Below are 20,488 nucleotides of genomic sequence, written 5' to 3' on the forward strand. Positions count from 1 at the left end.
GGGTGGATGCTGAGGCACATCAGAGGACAGGGTTAGGGGGAGGTAGAATGGGCTGGGATTCAAATAGATACCTCAAGCAGAGAAGCCTGGCTCTGGACAGAAGGGGGGATGAGTTTTTCTGCAGCACCCTAACTCTGGGTACATTTGCACCTGCTGCACCAGCCCTCTCCCCTCAGTCCTTCCCTGCATTCATATCCTCCTGGTCTCCCTCATCCGGAGCCCTAGGCTCGACCTCCCTAAGAAATCCCCAAAACTCTCTAGTCGCGCCAAGTGCACGAGGCATTTGGCCCGAGATTCCGCGGTGTCTGGCATACCGTCCCCGAACTGGATCCTCCGGGCATCTCCCGGCCTTACCTACCCGCTCGGTCCGCCCTCGAGCAGTTCCGCCTCACGGCAGGCGCTCAATAACAATCGGGAGCGCGGGGCTGGGGCCAAAGCCGGTAAGCGCGAGGAACCGAGGGGGCCGGATATAGCCATCCGGAGTCCCCCGGGAATGGAGTGGTTTTGTTTTTGTTTTTGTTTTTTCTGAGACACGGTGTGGGGCATCCCGGCCGGAGCTGCGGGCCCCGGGACGCGCCACGTGGGGAGCGCTGGGCGCGCGACGTGAGCTCCGCGGGAGCCGGGTTCTCGCCGTCCCCCGGGGGCCAGCGAGCCGGGAGGGGAAGGAGAGGCCGCGCGGGCCCCTGGCACGGCTCCCCCTGCCGTGCTGGCGACCGCGGCGGGCCGGGGGTGGAGGGGCGCTGTTTCCACCAAGACGCCTCGTCCCTCCCTCTCGCCCTCCTCCACCCCGCCCGCCCGCCGTCCCTCCCGTCGGTCCCTCCCTCCGGCTCTTCCCTCCCTCCCGCCCTGCCTCCTTCGCGCCCGCCCCAGCCGCCGCCTGCGGGGACGTGTGTGTCTCTAGCGCAATTTCCCCTTTCGCTCGGTTGTCTCGGCTCAGGTCTCTGTTGGCTCGCGCCCCCTCCGCGGGCGCCCCAGCCGCCCCCTCCTTCAGCCTGGCGTCTGGGCTCCCCCGGCACTCCAGCTCGCCCCCCGGACTCATTTTATAGGGGCACCGCTGTCTCACCTGGTATTTGCATCTCGCCTTCCAACTTGCCATTGGCGGCGCGACGTGTGGGAGAGCCCTGCGCCTCGCCCGCCCGGACCAGCCTGCCCCGGCGCCGAGGTGAGTCACGGGCGCGGGGCTGCGGGGGCCGGCGGGCAGGGAGGAGAAGAGGGAGGGGAGAAGGGAGGGGAACGGTGGCCCCGGCGGCCGCGGGGACCGACCCGGCGCTGCGCTCAACTTCCACTTCTCCTTTCGCCGGCGCCGAAGTCCCGGCGCCACTCGCCCGGCCCGGCTTCTGAGGGGGAGAAGGCGGGTCGGCCGGGCTGGGGACCCCGCGTCTCGGCCTTCCGAGTAGGGAGGGGACCGCGGCGGTCGACCCCGGCCCCGCGACGGAGCCCCCGCGGTCTCAGGTACGTCGATGGCGCCGGTTCTCCGAGCCTTCGGGGCCCTCGGAAAGTTTGCCGGAGAGCGGGAACAGGGACGCCGGGGCCCCGGGGCATTAGGGGCTGAGGGGCCCAGGGAAGGGTGGGAGAGCTGCGGCGTGTTGCGTCCCGCCCTGGCCTCGCCCCACCGCGTGTGCTTTGGGGAACCCGGGCTGCCGGTCCCGGGTTGGAAGCCCAGTCGATTTCCCCTGTCGGGGTGGGGGCGGGTTTGCCCTCTCCCCGGGCAGTCCGTGATAGGGCTGGTTGTGACAGCCCGCCCCAGCAGCTCGGTGCCCGAGGGCAGGCGGTCGGCCTCCTTGTGGCGGGGCTGCTAGATTGATCTGGCGGCCCCTAGGGCTTCTGGGACCAGGCGCCTTAGGGTAACACACACACACTCTCTCTTTTTCTCTCTCTCTACACACACACACACACACACACACACACACACACACACACACCTATGACTTGGATAATTGGATCGCCAAAATAGAGACCTCTTGGCAGGGGCCGGAGTTTCCGTGTGAGCCGGCCGCCAGCCTTCCCGCTCCCGCGTTCCCGCTCTCCCGCCTCTGTGTTCCCTCCTCTGCCGCCGGCTCGTGGACTCGGCAGCCGCGCAGCGCCGGGTCCCCTGCCGACCGCGCCTTGCTTTGGGAGACTGCTGAGGCGGCTGCTTTTCGGATTGCCTGTCCCTCCATCGCACCCTACCTCTGTCGCCCTGCCCTCCCTGCCCTGCCCTCCTGACCAGGGTCACCTCCTAACCCCCTAATCCCCTCCGCGCCTCGGCCAAGTTCTACCTCGCCGCCCGCGTCCCCCATCCCGACTCCCCCCCCCGCCCCCCCCCCCGCGCCAACATCCCAGCCGTTGGATTTGATGGTCCTGACCCTCATCTCTGCCCGAGATAGAGGCCTGTCTGGTCCTGCAGCTTCTTCTGGTTAATGTTTGACACTTCATTGTGGCTAATCATTTTAATTAGCTCTTAAAGTGGGGAGGAACAGTTAACCTTGGACTTCTCGATTTTGGCCTGGTGGGGCCTCATAGGGGAGGAGTGCTGGGGAGGTCGGAGCGGAAGTGAAGTCACCACCCCAGGGCCTGAGCCACCACTGCTCGGCCCCAACAGCTGGTGGGCACGCCCATGAGGGACTCACCCCCAGCGAGCTGACCCCTGGCCCTAGTGCCAGGTTGGGGGGGTCGGTGAAGGGATCAGATCTGGCTGTCTGCTTTGGGGAGACAGGATACATTGGGACTGAAAATACCCAGGGTCCCGTTTGCAGGACTAGAATGCAAATTCCTCCTCACAGTGAACGGTAGGGTTTTACCGGTTAGAAGGTGCTTTCTCAACCATTAATTCAGCGGACCCTTGGCAGTAACAGCCTGAAGGGGAGCTCTCTTGAGTTAAGTGAAGGACTTAACTATCCTGGAGGACTTCCTCTCCTGGTCAGTGTAGGGAAGAGGCTGCCTGGCAAGTGGTTGTCTCTGGGTTCAAAGCCGCGGAGAGGTGGGGGGTGGGCGTTGAGCAGGCTCCACGTTGCCACCCTCGCGCAGCCTCTAGCTGTGAGCCGAAGGAGTGGCTTGTTTGCAACTATGTCTGGCATTCCTCCCACTGCTGCGCTGTTTGCTGCGCCGTTGCTCAGGAACTGGCGCCCACCCCTGGACAAACTGGAGGCCTGAAAGCAGTCCTCTCCGTGCCTGGAGCTAAGTGGTGGGCTTCTGTCTCCTCTGTCCTGTATTAGAATCTCAAAATGAGGGTGCTGTGACCTCTCATTCATGGGCCTGATTAATGGGATGTCCAAAATGTTCCTAGCCTGCAAAATTCAGGGCCTCCCTGAGAGGCCCAGCCAGACACAGGCTGAGGGGATTGCTTTCCCAGGGAAATCCCTGCGCAGAAGTTTGGCCTTGGTCCTTGCCAGCCCCCTTCTCTCCTCTCAACATTTTCATTTTGCCTCCAATCCCTAGAGCCAGACTGTCTGGGTCTAAATCCCAGCTCTGTTATTTACTAACTGTGTGATCCCAGTTAATTGTATGCCTCAGTTTCCTCATCTGTCAAATCAGATCTACCTCATAAGGTTTTGCCAAGGATCAAATACGTCAGTACACATAAGCTGTTTATTTAGAACCATAAGCGCAAGCTAGACTTACGGTATTGTCTAATATGGGGCCTAAAACTCAGATTTAACTCAGCAAGCATTTGCTGAGAACCAGTCCCAGCACTGAAAGTGAAAGTGAAAGTCGCTCAGTCGTGTCCGACTTTTTGCAACCCCATGGACTATACAGTCCATGGAATTCTCCAGGCCAGAATACTGGAGTGGCAGCCTTTCCCTTCTCCAGGGGATCTTCCCAACCCAGGGACTGAACCCAGGTCTCCCGCATTGCAGGTGGATTCTTTACCAGCTGAGCCACAAGGGAAGCCCAAGAATACTGGAGTGGGGAGCCTATCCCTTCTCCAGGGCATCTTCCCAACTCAGGAATCGAACTGGGGTCTCCTGCACTGCAGGTAGATTCTTTACCAACTGAGTTATGAGCGAGGGGAATGCAGAGGTGAGGAAGACACCACTGTGAACTGTGTGTACTTTCCGGTGTGGGCCAGAGTCAGGGTGGGGGATGTGGGAGAGGACCAGAGAGGATGGCTAGTTCATCTGTATAAAGAACCATAATTCAAAGCCAGTATGGGGAGCCAGGTACCCCAGACTTGGAGGCTTCTTACAGGCTGGGCTCTGGTCAGGATTCTACCTCTGGACAGAGGCCTGCCCTGAGATTTGGGTGAACAAGAGGGACGAGGAGACCCAATTCCTGTGTGGACCACAGGTGGCAAGCATCTAGTGCTGTGATTTGCTGGGTTCCAGGATAGGATGGCATTACTTAGGGCCACACCCAGAAGCCCCTCTAACCCCCTACTTGCTATGCCCCCAGCCCCCAACCCCCACCCAGAATCCCCCACCAACCTCAGAAGGGCCCTGGGCAGCCTTCTTCCCTCAGTCTTGGGCCTGACCCCAACCCAGGCTTGGTTCTCTCTCCAGGATTTCTAAACTGCAAAGAGGTTTCTGGCTTCACTGCCGATTTATTCCCTTTGTGGTTCTCAGACTGAAAACTAGTTCTGCAGGAGAGAAAAGAAACTCATGCAAGGTACTCAGAATCCGATGGGCGCTTTCCTAAGGGTCAGGGGCTTTTCTCATCAACACCAACCTGCCTGCAAATCTCCAGCCGCTGAGTCTTGCGTGGCCTGTAATAGCAGCCTCTCTGCTCATGCCCTGTAGCTCGGACCCCAGTGCTGGTTGCCAAGGAACTGCTGGTCGGGGTGCTTATGACGGTTCTGACCTCATAGGAGCCGCTGAGTTTCAATTCAACAGACATTTATTAACACCTACTGTGTGCCCAACCCTTGCTAGGCGCTGTGGGGGAGACAAGGGAAGGGGGTGGCGGGAGATGACTAAGGCACTGAAAACAATCCGAGGTGAGGACAAGCTGCCAGGACTGTGGCTGGTCAGGTGCTAAATTGTGCTCCTTGGAGCAGGGGCCAGAGGCGGCTGGGCTTGGAGATCAGCAGCAGCTGGAGGAAGAGCGAGGACAGGCTTTGTGCGGCCTCGACTCTGAGCTAGACCTTGAAGGGGTGGGGCAGTGTGGGGGAGATCCAGCTAGGCAGAAAAGGGAGAAAAGCCACCTTTCTCTTCCCTGGCTACATACTGACCTTCGAAGCCTCGGTAATCATTTGGGACATGTTTGTCACATAAAAGATCAGGACAGCCAGTGTGGGTGGCTCAGTGCAAAGCCTGAGCTGCACTCTGGGAGATACACAAAGTGGAGGGCACAGCGCAGATGGATGAGACACAAAGGGTGGCCAGGCTTTCCCAGGCGGAGGGGATTTCATTTTGAACTTCCCCCCATCCCGTCCCCCCACCACACACAGGCCCTGGAGGCGAGAGAGGAGGAAAAGAGAGGCGGAGGGCAGCAAAGGGACAGGATGACTGCCCTACCACAGGTGTGCACAGCCAGCAGTGACTGGTTAAGTCTCACTTTCCCCAGCGTCCTGGGATTTCTCTGGCAGCCCAGAGGTTCAGGTAGAGGATGAAGATTTTCATTTTCTCAGCCAGCCAAGAACTAAAAGGTCTAGAGAGTCCCACACGTTTCTGTCCGGACCCCCTGGGCAAGGGCAAGGACTAGCCGTGTAGTTGTTCTGTGACTTCTGCATCTCTCCTGGCTGGACATGACGGGGAGACTTGATCCTTGTTGGATTTAACTGGATGAAATCACCTGGACACACGTATACCACCCCCCTCCCCACCCCAGGCATCAGTCTTCCTCTCTCTGCCCTCTGGGCATGCGCCCTCCCCAGCACATTGCAAAATCACAGAGACACACCAGAGTACCCTGACTTCTCATCCGGGGAAACTGTGTCCTAAGGTGAGTTTCTTGGCAAAGACCCTACCCAGCCTCCTCACACAGGGCGATGAGGAGGGTTAAGAAGCAGGGAGCGGCACTTTCCCTGGCAGATGCAGGAGGGTCAGCCAGGGAAAGTGCCAGAACATTTCTCAGCCAGACCAACAAGAAGAGGTTAAACAACTTGCCCAGACTGAGGAAGCTTTGCCCTAGGTCCCAGTGCTGCCATTTCCCACTTCTCACTCCCCCTGCCCTTCCCAAAGCTCCCTTCCTCTTCCAGTCTAGCCCTATATTCTTCTCAATAACGCTATTGTGTGGTATTGTCCCGAGGAGGAAGAGCACAGGCTCTCTGCATTCATATCCCAGGCCTGTCACTTTCAGGCTGTGTGACTGTGGACTGATCACACAATCACTCTCCTAAGGTTGGAGTGAGTGTTAAATGAAATAATGCCCGTAAAGCACTTTGCATGATGCCTGGCACACGGAAACCACCCAGTAAGTGTGAGCTGCTATTATTCTGTGGCTATTATTATTGTTGTTGTTGTTCTTATCGTTTCCTCCTCCCACACCCTTGACTTTACCAGGCTCCAGGGATCAACTGCTTCTCTGGCAGTGCCGGCAGGGAACGTGATGCTCATTCACAAAAGCAAGAGGGAGATTTTCTACATCTTTCTGCTAACTTTTTGTTAATTCTGCCATCACACAAGATAAAGAGGGATGTGGAAAAAGATGTGTGTGTGTGTGTAGTAAAATCTTTCTGATTAAAAAAAAAATCAGAATAAAGTCTTTCTTTACTACAGGCAGTGCTGTAGTAAAGAGCAGAAATCAAGTCTTGAACATTTTTATTAACTTTGCCATCTTTATCTCGTCACCATGTTCATCTCGATATTCATTCGCTGCAGGAATAAGAGTGAATTTGTTCCTTTGAGAGGAGGCCTCATGTTCCACCCCTGGCAAGTATTTAGCAATCATCAGTTTGTTGTTCTTACCCTACTGAGTGTAGAATTCTGGGAGCCAACTGGCCAACCACTGCTCACTTTCTCCCTTCTTTCACTAGAACTGAGGCCTTGGGTTGGGGCTGGGACCCTGCCTTTGCCCAGAAGAGCTCCTGAGGGGCTGGGAGGCCATTCCCATTCCAAAGGCCTCCCAGAAAGTAACTTGGAGGTTCCATCTGCTCGCAAATGGGTTGTGTTTGCTTGAGGTGCCTGTGGCCACCCACAGGGGCAGGAGGCCCTAGACCACCCTTGAACCACCCCTGAGCTGCTTCACTCTGTCCCTTGGTTCCCGCCCCTAGGCCTTGAGGAATGGGAGAGTGGGCAATTAGTCTTAACCGCCCCAGATTCCTGATGACCTGATAACAAGGAGGTACTTAAGACATAGATTTAGCAGATAATGCCTTTTTTCCATAATGCCCCCAGAGAGGCTAGTTTAGCTCTGCTAATTCTGTGAGAATCCATGCACAGAAAACACCTGTCTCATTAAGTGACCACTTTCTTGGCGCCACCCTGATCCTAAAAAAAACACAGTAGGCCCAGGCCCCTGTGGGGACTAAAACCTAAACCCTATTCAGGAGCTCTGGTCATACACATGCACTTAGCTTCACAACAGGCAGGAGCTGAAGTGCCAACAAGCCTGTGGCACTTAGGGTTTGAAGAATAGGTAATAATGGGTTCAAGGAGGGCATACCTAGAGGAAGATCTTTCTTCTCCCTCCTTAGCTTTATTGGGGAAGGCTTCCTGGGGGTGAGAGGGCACATGGCCTTTCAAAGGAGGAAAGAGAGCATGTTGGCTGAGCTTTAGGGGCCTTCCAGGCTCGGTGGGACAATGAAGTAGGCATGGGAGTGAGCCAAAGATAAAACAACAAAACACATTTGAGTCAGCACACTCAGTAGCTTCCCAGGTTCAGAATTCGTCTCCACGGGTGGCACCAAGGGATGTGTTTTTCAGGAAAGATGCGTGTTCTTGCTTCTTTTGTCTTCACTGCTGTCATATGGTGATATTACTGCATAGTTAAATTATGCAATAATACTGTTTGCTAAAATTACATAGTAAATGCTGCTGTTGTTATTTTACCCAATCTGAGGACCTTTTTCTTTCTCTTTTACAGTTTTATTGAGGCAATGTTGACACACAATAAACTGCACATATTTAAAGTGTATGCTTTGATAATATTTGACATATGTATATACTCATGAAACTAATCACCCCCAAGAGTTTCCTTGTGCCCCTATCCTGAGCAACTACTTATCTACTTATGTGACTGTCAATTAGTATGCATTTTTAATTGAAATGTATGGATCTTCTTTGACTTATGATAAAGTTACATCCTGATAAACCAATCGGAAGTTGAAAATACATATAATACACCTAACCTACTGAGCGCCATAGCTTAGCCTAGCTTACATTAAATGTGCTCAGAACACTTACATTAAATTACAGTTGGGCAAAATCATCTAACACAAAGCTTATTTTGTGATAGAGTGTTGAATATCTGATGTAATTTATTGAATACTGTTGTTGTCGTTGAGTCACTAGGTTGTGTCTGACTCTTCATGACCCCATGGGCAGCAGCATGCCAGGCTCCTCTGTCCATCACTATCTCCCAGAGTTTGCTCAAATCCATGTCCACTGAGTTGGTGATGCGATCCAACCATCTCATCTTCTGTCACCCCCTTCTCCTCCTGCTCACACTCTTTCCCAGAATCAGGGTCTCTTCTAATGAGCTGGCTCTTCACATCAGGTGGCCAGAGTATTAGTGTTGAGTATCTCATGTAATATATTGAATACTGTACTGAAAGTGAAAAACAGAATGGTTGTAAGTGTATTGGTTGTTTACCCTTGTGATCACAGAAGATCAAAATTCAAAATTTGAAGTAGGATTTCTACTGTGTAACGTTTTTATGCCATTGTAAAGTTGAAGTCTTGAGTGAACCATCATTAATTTACAGACCGTCTGTATTTGACATATAACATTGTGTAAAGTTAAGGTGTACAACATGGTAATTTGACATGATTATATATCATAGTGATAATTAGCAGTTCTATCGTTGCGTAATTATCCTCTCTATTTAGTGATTGGAATGATTAAGTTCTAGTCTCTTACCAAGTTTGATGATTGTTAATACAATATTGTTGTTTACATTTACTACACTGTGCATTTGAGTTCTAGGGCTTATTCAGTATCATTGTAACAGTTTGCATTTTCTAGAGTGGAATCATATCGAATGTATCCTCTCCTTGTTTGGCTTCTTTCATCCAGCACATTTATTTTAAGGTCCATCCATGTTGTTTTCTACATCAATATTTCATTCTTTTATTGCTAAGTAGAATTCCATTGTTTGGATAATACCATATACTGTTGATCTGTTCATCAGTTGATGGACATTTGGTGGTTGTTTTTATTTTTTTCTAGTTTTTGGCTATTACAAGCAAAGCTTCAGTGAACTTCTTTGTACAAATCTTTCTATGGCTATATGTGTCTTTTTCTCTTGGTCAAATACCTAGGAGTGGAATGGCTGGATCATATAGTAGTTGTAGGCTCAACTCAATCTGTTTTCCAAAGTCATTGTACCATTTTACATTTCATCAGCAATTTATCAAAGTTCCATTTATTCTACATACTTGCTAACACTTGGTGTGGGCAGTCTTAAAATTTTAGTCATTCTAATAGGTATGCAGTGGTATCTCATTGTGGTTTCAATTTGTATTTCCCTAATGACTGATGATGTAGAACGTCTTTTCATGTTGTTATTTGTCATCTATATATCTACTTTGGCGATGTATCTATTCAATTTTCTGCCCATTTTTAATTGACTTTTGTTTTCTTGTAGTTGAGTTCTGAGAATTTTTTATAGAGTCTAGGTAGGAGACCTTTATCAGATACATGCTTTGCAAAGAGTTTGTCTGAGTATGTGCCTTATCTTTTCATTCACTTCACAGTGACGAGCAGAAGTTTTCAATTTTGATAACATCCAATCAATCAATTTTGACTTTTAAGGATCATGCTTTTGGTGTTGTATCTTGGAATGCTTTGCTTAGCCCTAGGTCACAAATATTTTGTCTTATACAGTTTGTTTTATAAGTTTTATAGTTTAGGTTTTACATTTTGGTCTTTGATCAATTTCAAGTTAATTTTTCTCTATGGTGAGCCATAGAAATCCATTTGATTTCTTTTAAAATATGGGTATCCAGTTATTCCAGCATCACTTGTTGAAAAAGCTGTCATTAGTCTAATACAGTTGTCCTTTCATCCAGCTTATGTAAGCTTATTTCTGGACTCTATATTCTGTTCCGTTGATCTATTTGTTTATCTTTATGCTGGTACCAATTGTTTTGATTACTGTAGCCTTTATATCATTCTCGAAATCAGATAGTATTAGTCCCCCAACTTTGTTCTTTATCCAAGTTGTTTTGGGGGACTTTCCTGGTGGTCCAGTGGTTAAGACTCCAAGCTTTCAATGGAGGGGTTGTGAGTTCAATCCCTGGTTGAGGAATTAGGATTCCACATTCTGCATGGCACAGCCAAAAAAAAAAGAATGAAGAAACCAAAGTTGTTTTGCCTATTTTAAGTCACTTGCAATTTCATATGAATTTTAGAATCAGATTGTCAATATAATTTTTCATTGATATATTGTTGTTTAGTCACTAAGTTGTGTCTGACTCTTCTGTACCCCATGGACTGCAGCCTCCCAGGCCCCTGTGTCCATGGAATTTTCCAGGCAAGAATACTGGAGTGGGTTGCATATAAGTTTCAGATGTATAACATAGTGATTCACAATTTTTAAAGGTTAAATGCTATTTAGAGTTATTATAAAATACTGGCTATATTCCCTGTGCTGTGCAATATATCCTTATGGATTATTTATAATAACATGTTCTTTTAATACTTGAGAATTTATTTTATTTACATTAATTGTTATAATAGATATGTTTAGCTGTGCTATTGTGATCTTATTTTATAATCATGGATGAGCCTGATGCTACTGTCATTTTTAGAAGATGCTTAATCTTTTCATTGATATCCTTCAGTAAAGAGTTCCTTAACCTTACATTTGCAAAATAGGACCATTTATTATTTGCCCTTCATTTATACCTATTTTTGGTGCAGTGTTCCATGATTATCATTTTCTAGATGCCAGTCATATATTCCTTTTCAACCTTGTCTGTCTAGCAAACGAAAGGCCTCTTTTTAAAAAAGTTATCCTTGAATCCCGTTCTCTTGAATCATTTTAGCTCTTAGAACTGATCCAGTGTTTTGAAGTCTTTCCTGAGGGTTCAATGATCAGACCAGCACCCAATATTCACGGGGTAGAAACACTGTGGTTTGTACAAAGAGAGAGTGCTTTGATGATGACCTGATTGATCAACTGCCTTCTTGATGATGTTTGGAATAAATGACTCTAGCTGGTATGTGTTTTCATAAGTAGAGGCCTGAAGCAAGAGAAGACAAGTAATATTTGAGCCTGGGGACCTTTGCTCCCTAATTCTATTCCTGTTCCCACCCCTAGACTATAGCCCTCAGATCTAGCAGGACTTGGGGTCTCTATTCCAGAGATTTCACTTGGGCTGAGAATTTACATGGGCTTAGTTCATGAATGCCCAGACCTGTGTTAGAGTCAGGAGAAGATAAAATAGACCTTGATCCCATGAATTTTACAGCCTGTTGGGGAAATAAGACATACACATGAAATAATTAAAGAGCAATTCGAGATTGCCTGGGATTAAGAGATCTTGTGGTGGAATTTAAGGGTTCTGGGAGTTTAGAAGGGGGCCCCATGGGTGTGGACACTAGTTATCAGGGCAAAACCAGCTCCATGGATTTGGGGAACTTGGTTGGGACCTTGCTGGATGGGCAGTGTTTGATTAACTAAAACAGAGCAGCGAGGGCCTGGCAGGCCTGAGAAACTCCGTGAATGAGCCTGGAATGTTCCCTCAGGGGACCATGAGGAGACCACTGGGCTTGAAGCCCAGGCTTGAGTTGGGAAATCATGGGAAATGAGGCTGAGTAGGTAGGGTGGGGTCAGACTGTGAAAGACCTTTGGAAACCAAGCAGATGAGCTTGGACTGTAAGGCCTTGCTGAGCATGGCTGGTGTGGCCAAGCCATAGATCTAAATGTGTGCCCTGGAGTAGGAGCTGGCGCCAGCTCAGAGGCTGGGGGAGGAGCTCGGCAGAGGCAGGGCCCTGCCTGGAACTTACTCTTCCTCATGCCCAGTCAAATGGGCTTTCTGCTGCCCCAGGGCTGGTTAGCTTTTCAAAGACTTTCATATCCCCTCTATACAGCTTCCCAACAGAAACTACAGGCATGGGGAGGAGATGGGGAAGGCCTGCTCCAGGGTTAATGGTATGACGGGAGGCAGAGTCAGCAAGAAACACTCCCTCGCTCACCTGCCCCCCTATTAACCTGCAGAGCCACTCCTTAAGTTAAAGCAGGGTAGCTCCAGATGGCCTTTTAAAATGAAAATGTGTTGAGGAGAGAGGTGACACATTAACCCAGTATCACCCATTAACACATTAACACTAAATGGTTTATTATTTTTGAGTGGTGGGAAGCTGTTCCTGGGGAGGTGGGATGACCTGCGGAGCCCTGACTGCTGCTAGGGTCAGTAAGCTTGTGAGAAGCTCTGAGTAGCATGAAATCTATGGTGGAGGGGGCAGGGGAAGCCCAGGGCTGTGAGAGCCATGTGACATGGCATGCCTGTGGTTACATAGCCCATTAATGGCAAAATTGCCTGAGCAGAGTTTTTCCAAACTTTCCCACCCAAGTGCCCCAAACTATTAAATTCTATCTCAGAGACCTAGAAAAACAGTTTCATAAAAGTTCTTTGAAGTATGGCATTTTTTTTCTATACTGTGAATGCCCGCAATCTACCTCCTGAACATATTTTAATTGACTTCTCAGTGAAGCAACCGAAAGATGAGGGAGGATCCGGGTTTGGATTGTGGCTTTGATTCTGGCTATTGGGATTGGTCAGCTTTAGCAAGCAGGCTCTGTCCCTGTGGGAGCTGCCTAGGGACAGGTCAGAACTTGAAGTTTCAAGGTTTTAGCCCAAAGTGCTGGAAAAGAAATCCATCACCTCCTGCATGCTCATTCGCCCAGTGTCCCCCACTGTCTCCTTCCTTGATTCAAACTCATTTAATGGAAAAATCTAAGTCGTTGTACTCTGAGGGGAAGTCATCCGACCTGCTCAGTGGCTAGCTCAGCCTCATCCTAGCCTTTGGGTGGGCTGGAGACAACGGTGGAACCCAGGAGGCCCTCAAGTCTGTGCCCACAGTTTCCCTAGCCTTCGCTCCTCCCCGGCCTCACCCGGAGTATGGAGTACTCTTCAGTTAAAAACAAAACAGCCTCAGAGCCTTCCACCCTCGTGCTGCCCCCCGCCCGGCACCGCTTATTTCTGGGTGGCTGAGAAGAGAAGAGCTGTCGGCGGAGGCGCTCCAGGCCAAACTTGGCCTCCTCTGCAGCCCGAGGGCCTCATTTCTATCCCCACAGCCTGCAGATAGAGACCGTGGCAATAGAGAGAGAATGCCTGGACCAGGTGGACGGCTCGCTATGAATATTCAGGTCTCGCTCTGGCAGGCGCAAGCCTTCATCCACACCCCCGGCCTGCCTGCGGTGGGGAGGGGATGGGGGGGGTGCCGGCCTGGAGTGACGAAACCACAGCAGGTAGGGCCCTGGGCGGGGCGGCTGCGCCGGGCGGGGCGGGGCAGCCGACTGGGTGAGGCCCAGATTCCCCAGGCTGATAAGGCAGCCTGTAAACACCCAGCAAGAGGAAGGGGCAGAGGGCAGGCGACCAGATGGCAGGAGAAGGGGGAAACCGGAGCCCAGGCCTAGCTGCAGGAAGTGGGGCTTGATGTGGAAACATCCTGTCCAGAGGGGACTAGATTGGTGGCCGGCAGCGATCACTCCCTCCACCGCGGAGGCAAGCTCCACGCCAACTGGGGGTGGCCTGGGCACTCGGCCAAGAACCTGGTTCACGACATCTCCAAAGGATGTGATCAGTGAGTCTCATGAAGGGTTATTCTACCACCTAGCACTGCCGGTGGGCAGGGGCAGTGGGTGGGGAGGAGTGAAATCAGGTCCAAGCCCCTGCCTCATCCCCGCATAGAGAAACCGAGGGGCAGAATCCTCAGAGAGCTTGTGACTTTCGTGGCAAAGTCCTGATTGTCACCATGCCTGTGAGGAGCATCAGCTGGAACACCTAGTCGCAGCCAGCTCCCTGCAGCACTCCAAGAAAAATCCGGTATCCGACATGCCAATCTCTTCCATCCTGCAGTGCTTTATAATGAGAACCTCAAAGGGTCAGAGCTGGTGGAGCCTTTTGTGAAGGATCACCAAACTCACCCACTTCACTTAACAGATGGGGATGCTGGGGTTCAGAGAGGGGCAGGGACCTGGCCATGCTCATGGAGACCTAGGTTAAAGGTCCAGCTCTAGAGCATTTTCTACTCCTACCTTGTTGCTTAAGCCCCTGCCACCATGCCTCATGCTGCCTAGCACACTCGCCAAACTTCAGCAGTTATGATTGCTCAGGGTTATGGGGAGGCTGATGGGAGGAAGGGAGCCTTGGAGTCAGAAGTAAGAAGACCTGGAGTGTGGTCTGAGCAGTTCTATCCTCATCACCCCATAATGAAACTATACCCAATAGCAGTCACTCGCCCTTTTCCCCCAACCTCCGAGCCTCAATTTTGAAGAGACACTTGCTATAGAAGTGTTTTGAGGGGAAAACCCCCAGCAATATCGTTTAGGCAGATGTGCTAACCCAGCTTACTGGCTGGGGCAGGGGGGCTTACATGCGAAGAGACCTTACCACAGAGAATAGGGTGGGCCCAACGATAGGTCCCAGGCCACAGACCTGGCACCTATGAGGTGTTCAGCTCTGACTTTCCATAAATATTTGAGTAAACATGTGAACCAACACCCTGAGATAAGAACCCAGACTTAAATTATGTGTAAGTCGAGAGCAAGTGTGTATTTATGGGGCAGGGACCATGCCTAGGCCACTCCGGATCTGGAGCCAGGAACCCTCTGGAAACAGGCCCCTAGGGTACAGGAATAGAGGCAGAAACTTTATCACTCCTACTCCACAGTACTTATCCTCCACAAGGGCTCGACTCGTCTCCATTTGGGTGCGTCTTTGCCCAGGAAATTAGGTTTCACCTATCACATGGAGCCTAAAGGGGACTAGGACATGGGAAGCCTTAGTTGAAGGATCTCATAGGGGCTCTGAGCCTTCAACTCTGGGTATAGAATTAGGACTCTGAGCAGATGGTCGCCAGCATGGGGCTGCATGGGAAGAGCACAGACATTGAGGTCACACAGACGTGGGTTTGAGTTCTGCCTCCATTCTTGACAGGCAGTGTGACATTGGTCATGTTACCTCATATTTGCTAGGTCTCACTTGTGCTGTTTGTAAAATGGAACTATTAAAACAAGATTACTACCAAAATACATGTAACTGAAAACAAAGTTCAAAGAGCACAGTAGTTGGAAATAAACCTGGCTTCAAACCTGGGCTCTGCCAGTGACTAGCTACTTTGGGATATTGTAAGAATGAAAACAGATAGCCTATGGAAAGTGCCTGGCATGACATCAAGCCCACGCTCGTACCCAGTAGATGTAAATCCATGCTGTCCTGTCTCCCTGTAATGGTTACTTTTTGGTCTTCTGCCCCAGAAGCAGAGGAAGCAGCCCGGAGTGATATCCGAGGGTGCAAAAGGAACACCTTGCCCGCTGTAAACAAGTACCCATGCCCCCCTGCCCCTCCTGCCACAGGCCCATGGCCGAGGCCATGGAGGCCACACCCGCCACCCTGGGCCCAGCCCTAGCTCAGATTGGTGCCAACCCCACAAGCGCTGGCCCTGAGCTGGCAGTGATCTCAAGTGCTTCCACCTCCTCCGCCCAGTCAGATGTGCTTTCCAAACACGTGCCACCAGTTCTGAGTCGGGCTCATAACCAAGCCCTGGCCCTGGGTTTGCACTGCAGATGTAGGGAGGGGCTGGCAGGGGCCCAGGTGCACATCCAGATGTTGTCTCTGATGCTTCCTTGGCATCTTCCATACCAGCTGTGAAGCAGTATTCACTCCAACTCGCGGGGCGGAGCAGGCAGTCCCCTCACAGGCAATGGGTCCTATGGCAGAGGTGCTGGCTCTTTTTGGCCCTGGAGGCATAGAGGGAGAGGGCAGAGGGCAAAGCCAGATTGCTCTCTTGACAGGAGGCCTGCTTGGGCTGGAGTCTTGGTCAAAAGCCCAAGAAGATGATCTCTCAGAGCCGAGAGAGGTAGCAAGACCATCTTCCAATCCATTTTTGTTGGTCTTCTCAGAGCCACCATTTCTATGGGTCCCCTTAGCTTTGCTCACTGCTTCTTGAACCTCATGGAACAATATTACCACAGGGGGCTGAGGTGGTTGCATCTACCCGCTATGAGGACCTCATCCCAAGCACTGAGGCTTCTAGAACCATTTTCATGTGCTTCTAACCTGTCTTCAGGAGAACTAACAATTGGGCAGATGTGCAGAGCCTCAGGCGGCTACTGCTCCTCTGACCCATGGCCTTGGGTCACCTGCCCTGGTCCCTTGTGGGCATCCAGCCCCACTGCTAGGAGCACCGCCTTGCAAAGGCAACTGGGAGGCATTTACAAGTAGAAGTCACCACACCAAATCAGCAGCAGCTATGGAATGTGATAGCTTCCTGTTCCATCACCTAGAAAATGCCACCACCCTTGACTCGCATGTAATAGAATACTTTGCTCTCCATTGTTGCCTCTGCCCTCAGTGCTAGGGACAAAATCATGCAAAGTTATGATGTGCCATTCATTTCAGTGTCACCTGCTCCTCCGAAATAACCCCTGTGGTTGGCCTGGTATCCCCAGGCATTCTCGCTTCAACACGTCTCCCCATGTGAAGCCGCCCAGGGCTGGCCCTCAGCCCAGGTGGACATTGACCTCAGCATTTACAGCCCAGTCTTCTACCCAGCAGGCGCACTCTGCTCCCTGAGGTGATCACCAGGTGAAGTGATGAGCTCACGTCTACGTATCTGCTAACAGGAGAGGGTTTATGGAGGCAACTCCACCTCCCACCCAGGTCCTGGCTCCCCTGGCCCAAGCAGGCTGGCAGAAGAGCTGCTGGGGCGCCCCCTTGTGTAGACAACCGTCTCCTCAGCCCTCCTGTGAGGGATCGTCCCCACTCACTCGCAGGGCCCCTCCCATCTCTGCACTCTCTGACCTGTGTGGGGCAGGGGCGGGGCTGGGAGGGCCAGCAGGCCCTGAAGGGGAAACTGCTGAAACCCCTGGGACAGGAAGTGGCAGAGAGGGGCTGTTTCCTCTGGCAGAGCAGGGGTGCAGGGAGGGCTGGCCCTGTCTCCTGCGTGTCTGCTGTGGGCTCTGGGAGCCAAGGAGAGCTGAGAGTCCTTCTCTCCCTTCCTCTACCCACCCCCACCCCCGCAGTAAAGCTCCTGGACCACTGAGGTGGGGGTGCTTCCTCAGAGGAGGCCGTCTTCATTTTGCAGGGAGAAGAATTCAGAGAGAAGGGCAGCAGAAGGGAAGGGTCAGTGGGGGCCCACATGGTAGGGAAAACCACAGCTGAGGAGGGGCGCCTTCTGTGAGGTCTTGTTCTGAGAGAAAATGATCAGAATGGTGCCTGCTCAAAAGTATGTGAGTTGGAAATGCAGGACACTGCTGAGTCTAAATCACAGGGCCAGAAAGGGCCTGAGGCCATGCTGTCCAACCCCCCCAACCCCACCCCCCTCCACCCCACCCCCCACCCCCGCCTCGCCTCGCTGTGCGGCTGAGGAAACTGAGATCCACAAAGCAATAGTGACTTACTCAAGGTCACATCGTGGGCCAGAACATTCTGATGAAAATCTAGAGTCTGTATTTGATGTTCCACGGCTCCCTCCAGGCACCTCTGAGTCTGTGACATTCTTCTCTGAAAGGAACTTGATGAATGTATTCCCTCAGAAGGGGAGTGAAGCCTTTAGTCCAGGAGTCAGCAAACTTTTCTTTCAAAGGACCACACAGTAAATCATGTAGGCTTTATGGCCCATGGGAACTCTGTCACAACAACTCATGATGCAAAACCCACCCAGACAATACATAAACAAATGCATGTAGTTGCGTGTCAATAAAACTTTCTTTGTGGACACTGAAATTTGAACTTCATATAATACTCCTGTGGCATGAAATATCATTCTTCTTTTGACTTCCCCCCCATCATTAAAAAAAATGTAAAAAGCATCCTTAGCTCACCAAGCACACAAAAACAGATGGTGGGGTGAATTTAGCACGTAAAGCATTAAGAAGAGGAGGTGGTGAGGGAGGTGAGCCTTCGTCAGGTGAGAGGAAAGCAGGTAATGCTTTGAACAGGAAGTGACATTTGCTTCAGATCTTGAGTGCCGGATGGGAATCGGAGCTGCAGAAATTGGGGAAGGGCATATCGGGCCTGGGGGACGGTGTGAACAAAGGCACGGAGGTGGGGAAATAATTGCAAAAGTTAAATGCCTTCTGCACATGTGCGGCCTTGTTGTTTGCCAGCCCTGAGTCTTGGGCTGCTGTCTGTCCTCACCAGAGGAAAGGGTTGGCTTTTTTGAGGCTGCCTAGAGACAATGAGGAGGGGAGGAAGAAAGGTCACCTAGGAGTCACAGCAACTAGCTGTGTGACCTTGAGAAAGTCACTTCTTCCTCGAGAACTCTGCAGCCAGATGACAGGAAGGATGGATGCGCTGATCTTTCAGGGCCCTTTTAACTTTCACATTCTGAGACTGAATCAAGGAGAGGCTTTCAGTCGTGTGGGGAGGAGCTCCAGGAGCTCACGGTGACATCGGGGCTCAAGCTGCCCTCCGTGCCTGCCCACCCCCACCCATGGGCTCTTTTCCATCTTATCCTTTGTGCACAGGATACTGGACTGCCCCTTGCTTCTGCTCACCTGGAAAGTGGCCCGCAGGGGAAGGAGGCATTTGGAAGAAAGCAGGTCTCAACCTGGAGCCGCCCCTCCCAACTGGGGGAGCCCTCGATCTGAGCGGGGAGCCTCTGTATTTGTTTCTAGGACACATGCTGGCAGGGACCTCAACAAAGAACGCTGTCCCTCCAATAAGTTATCTGACTTAATATCCTGTTGGTATCTACTCACAGATTGCCCCAGCTTCTAAAAAAAACACTAGTAACTTTAATTAGTCTCTGGTCAGTGTGTCTGTCCGCGCCCCGCCCCCACGATGGAAGCAGATAGACTTCCTAGGAGCAGGGGCGGGGCGGCAGAGCATCTTTCATTCAGCACATGTGGCTTCCTGCCACAGTGTTCGGAATGCAAGCCTCACCAGGCCAGGCCTGCTTCTCTGGCCACTGAAGGCTCATGGAAACTCCTCCTGCCAGGGGATGTGTGTAGATGTGTGTGTTTAGCAAAAATGACTCTCTGGGCCGTCTTTTGTTCCATTATTAATCCTGGTTTTTTAAAGATCATCCCAACTTCAAAATGTCCGAACTGAACTCATGTTCTTGCCATACTTCCTGCCTTAATCTCTGTCTTTTTACCATTCTCATGGGAAGAACTGGCTGCAACCTTGGGGTCTTTACAAGTCTATATGACCCCACCCTCTGTCATTTTATTCCTTCAGGGTGGACCCAGGAGTCACCTCCTTGGTTCCAGCCACCCATCTGGTCCCCTTCCATCTCCTCCACTCAGTCAGATCAAACTGATCTTCCTAGAAAACTGCTTGTTTTGTGCCCCTCCCTTGCTCAAGAATCAACAGTGACTCCCAGTTGCTTTCTGGATCGAGGCCTATGCACTTAACCTCCTGATTTCCCTGTGGTCCCCCCACCAGCCAATCTCATGCACCCCCTCCCCATAGTCAAACTTGTTTCTGCTCTCTACCATGTTTGATAATTGTTGGTTATGTCCCCCTCAGTGTCCATTTCATCCCACTACCTTCATTTCCCTTTCTTACTGTCCATGTAGGTAAAGATATCATGAATGCTTAATGCATGACCTCAGCCTGAAAGACACAAATCTGACCCGGAAATCTAAAAACACACTTGGAATGTAACAGAGCTTTCACCTATGTTAACTTTCTGGCTTTCCACGATGACCCTTTGTGCTAGGGAGGGTGTCCCCGTTTCACAGAGGAAGAAGGTGACCTACCTAAGCCCCAAGGCAAAGCTTCTCGCCTGTGCCCTTACAGTTTGCAGAAACTTCTGAGGTCTTCACCTAGGCTGTGGCTGGCAGTGCACCCCGCTGGGGGTTCTGGAGCTGCCTCAGACTTGGCTTTGGCCTTTTTCCTGCAGCCTGTCCTCCTCATCACTGACTTGTTCTTCTCTTCCCCTTCCCGGGAGTACTCGGCCTCCTCCTGGTTCCTGGAGCTCTGGAGAGGAGGGTGTGGTGGCTGCAGGCACCTCCAGGGGGTGCTCTTTCAGCTTTCTCAGGTCAGGCCCCTGGGAGTCAGGGAAGCTGAGAAAATAGGTTTCCTTTGACATAACCCTCCCCCCCACCTCTCCTCCCCTACTGGGGCTTCTATAGTGCTCTTCTTGCCACATAACCACAACCCAGAGGGCTGGGGCCGGGTGGAGGTGGTGAGGACAGGGGACTGGGAGCACCCCTCCAACCACAGCCGCCTGTCCCTCCTGCAAGGCCCCCAACCTTAGCAAAGGAGCCAGCCCCCTCCAAGGCGACAGC

The 20,488-nt window shown here is 51.4% G+C and overlaps 1 protein-coding gene and 1 long non-coding RNA gene across 3 annotated transcripts in view; one reads left to right on the top strand and one right to left on the bottom strand.

The window, feature by feature from the left end:
- LOC120881469 overlaps positions 1 to 1,138 on the bottom strand; it is a 9,971-nt gene extending 8,833 nt beyond the window's left edge. Inside the window, exon 1 of the long non-coding RNA XR_005725311.1 lies at positions 1,064 to 1,138. This is a non-coding gene — a long non-coding RNA (uncharacterized LOC120881469). The remainder of the gene's footprint in view (positions 1 to 1,063) is intronic.
- Positions 887 to 20,488, top strand: part of ELF4 (E74 like ETS transcription factor 4) — a 36,980-nt gene continuing 17,378 nt past the window's right edge. Inside the window, exon 1 of one of the 2 annotated variants that reach the window (XM_040265173.1) lies at positions 887 to 1,162. The gene's annotated coding sequence lies outside the window, so the exon portion shown is untranslated. Of the gene's footprint in view, positions 1,163 to 1,258; positions 1,453 to 20,488 lie in introns of those variants that run through there. The other variant, XM_040265174.1, reaches the window with a different exon arrangement.

The sequence above is a fragment of the Oryx dammah genome, unplaced genomic scaffold (genome assembly GCF_014754425.2).
Source record: "Oryx dammah isolate SB20612 unplaced genomic scaffold, SCBI_Odam_1.1 HiC_scaffold_23, whole genome shotgun sequence".
Taxonomy (NCBI): domain Eukaryota; kingdom Metazoa; phylum Chordata; class Mammalia; order Artiodactyla; family Bovidae; genus Oryx; species Oryx dammah.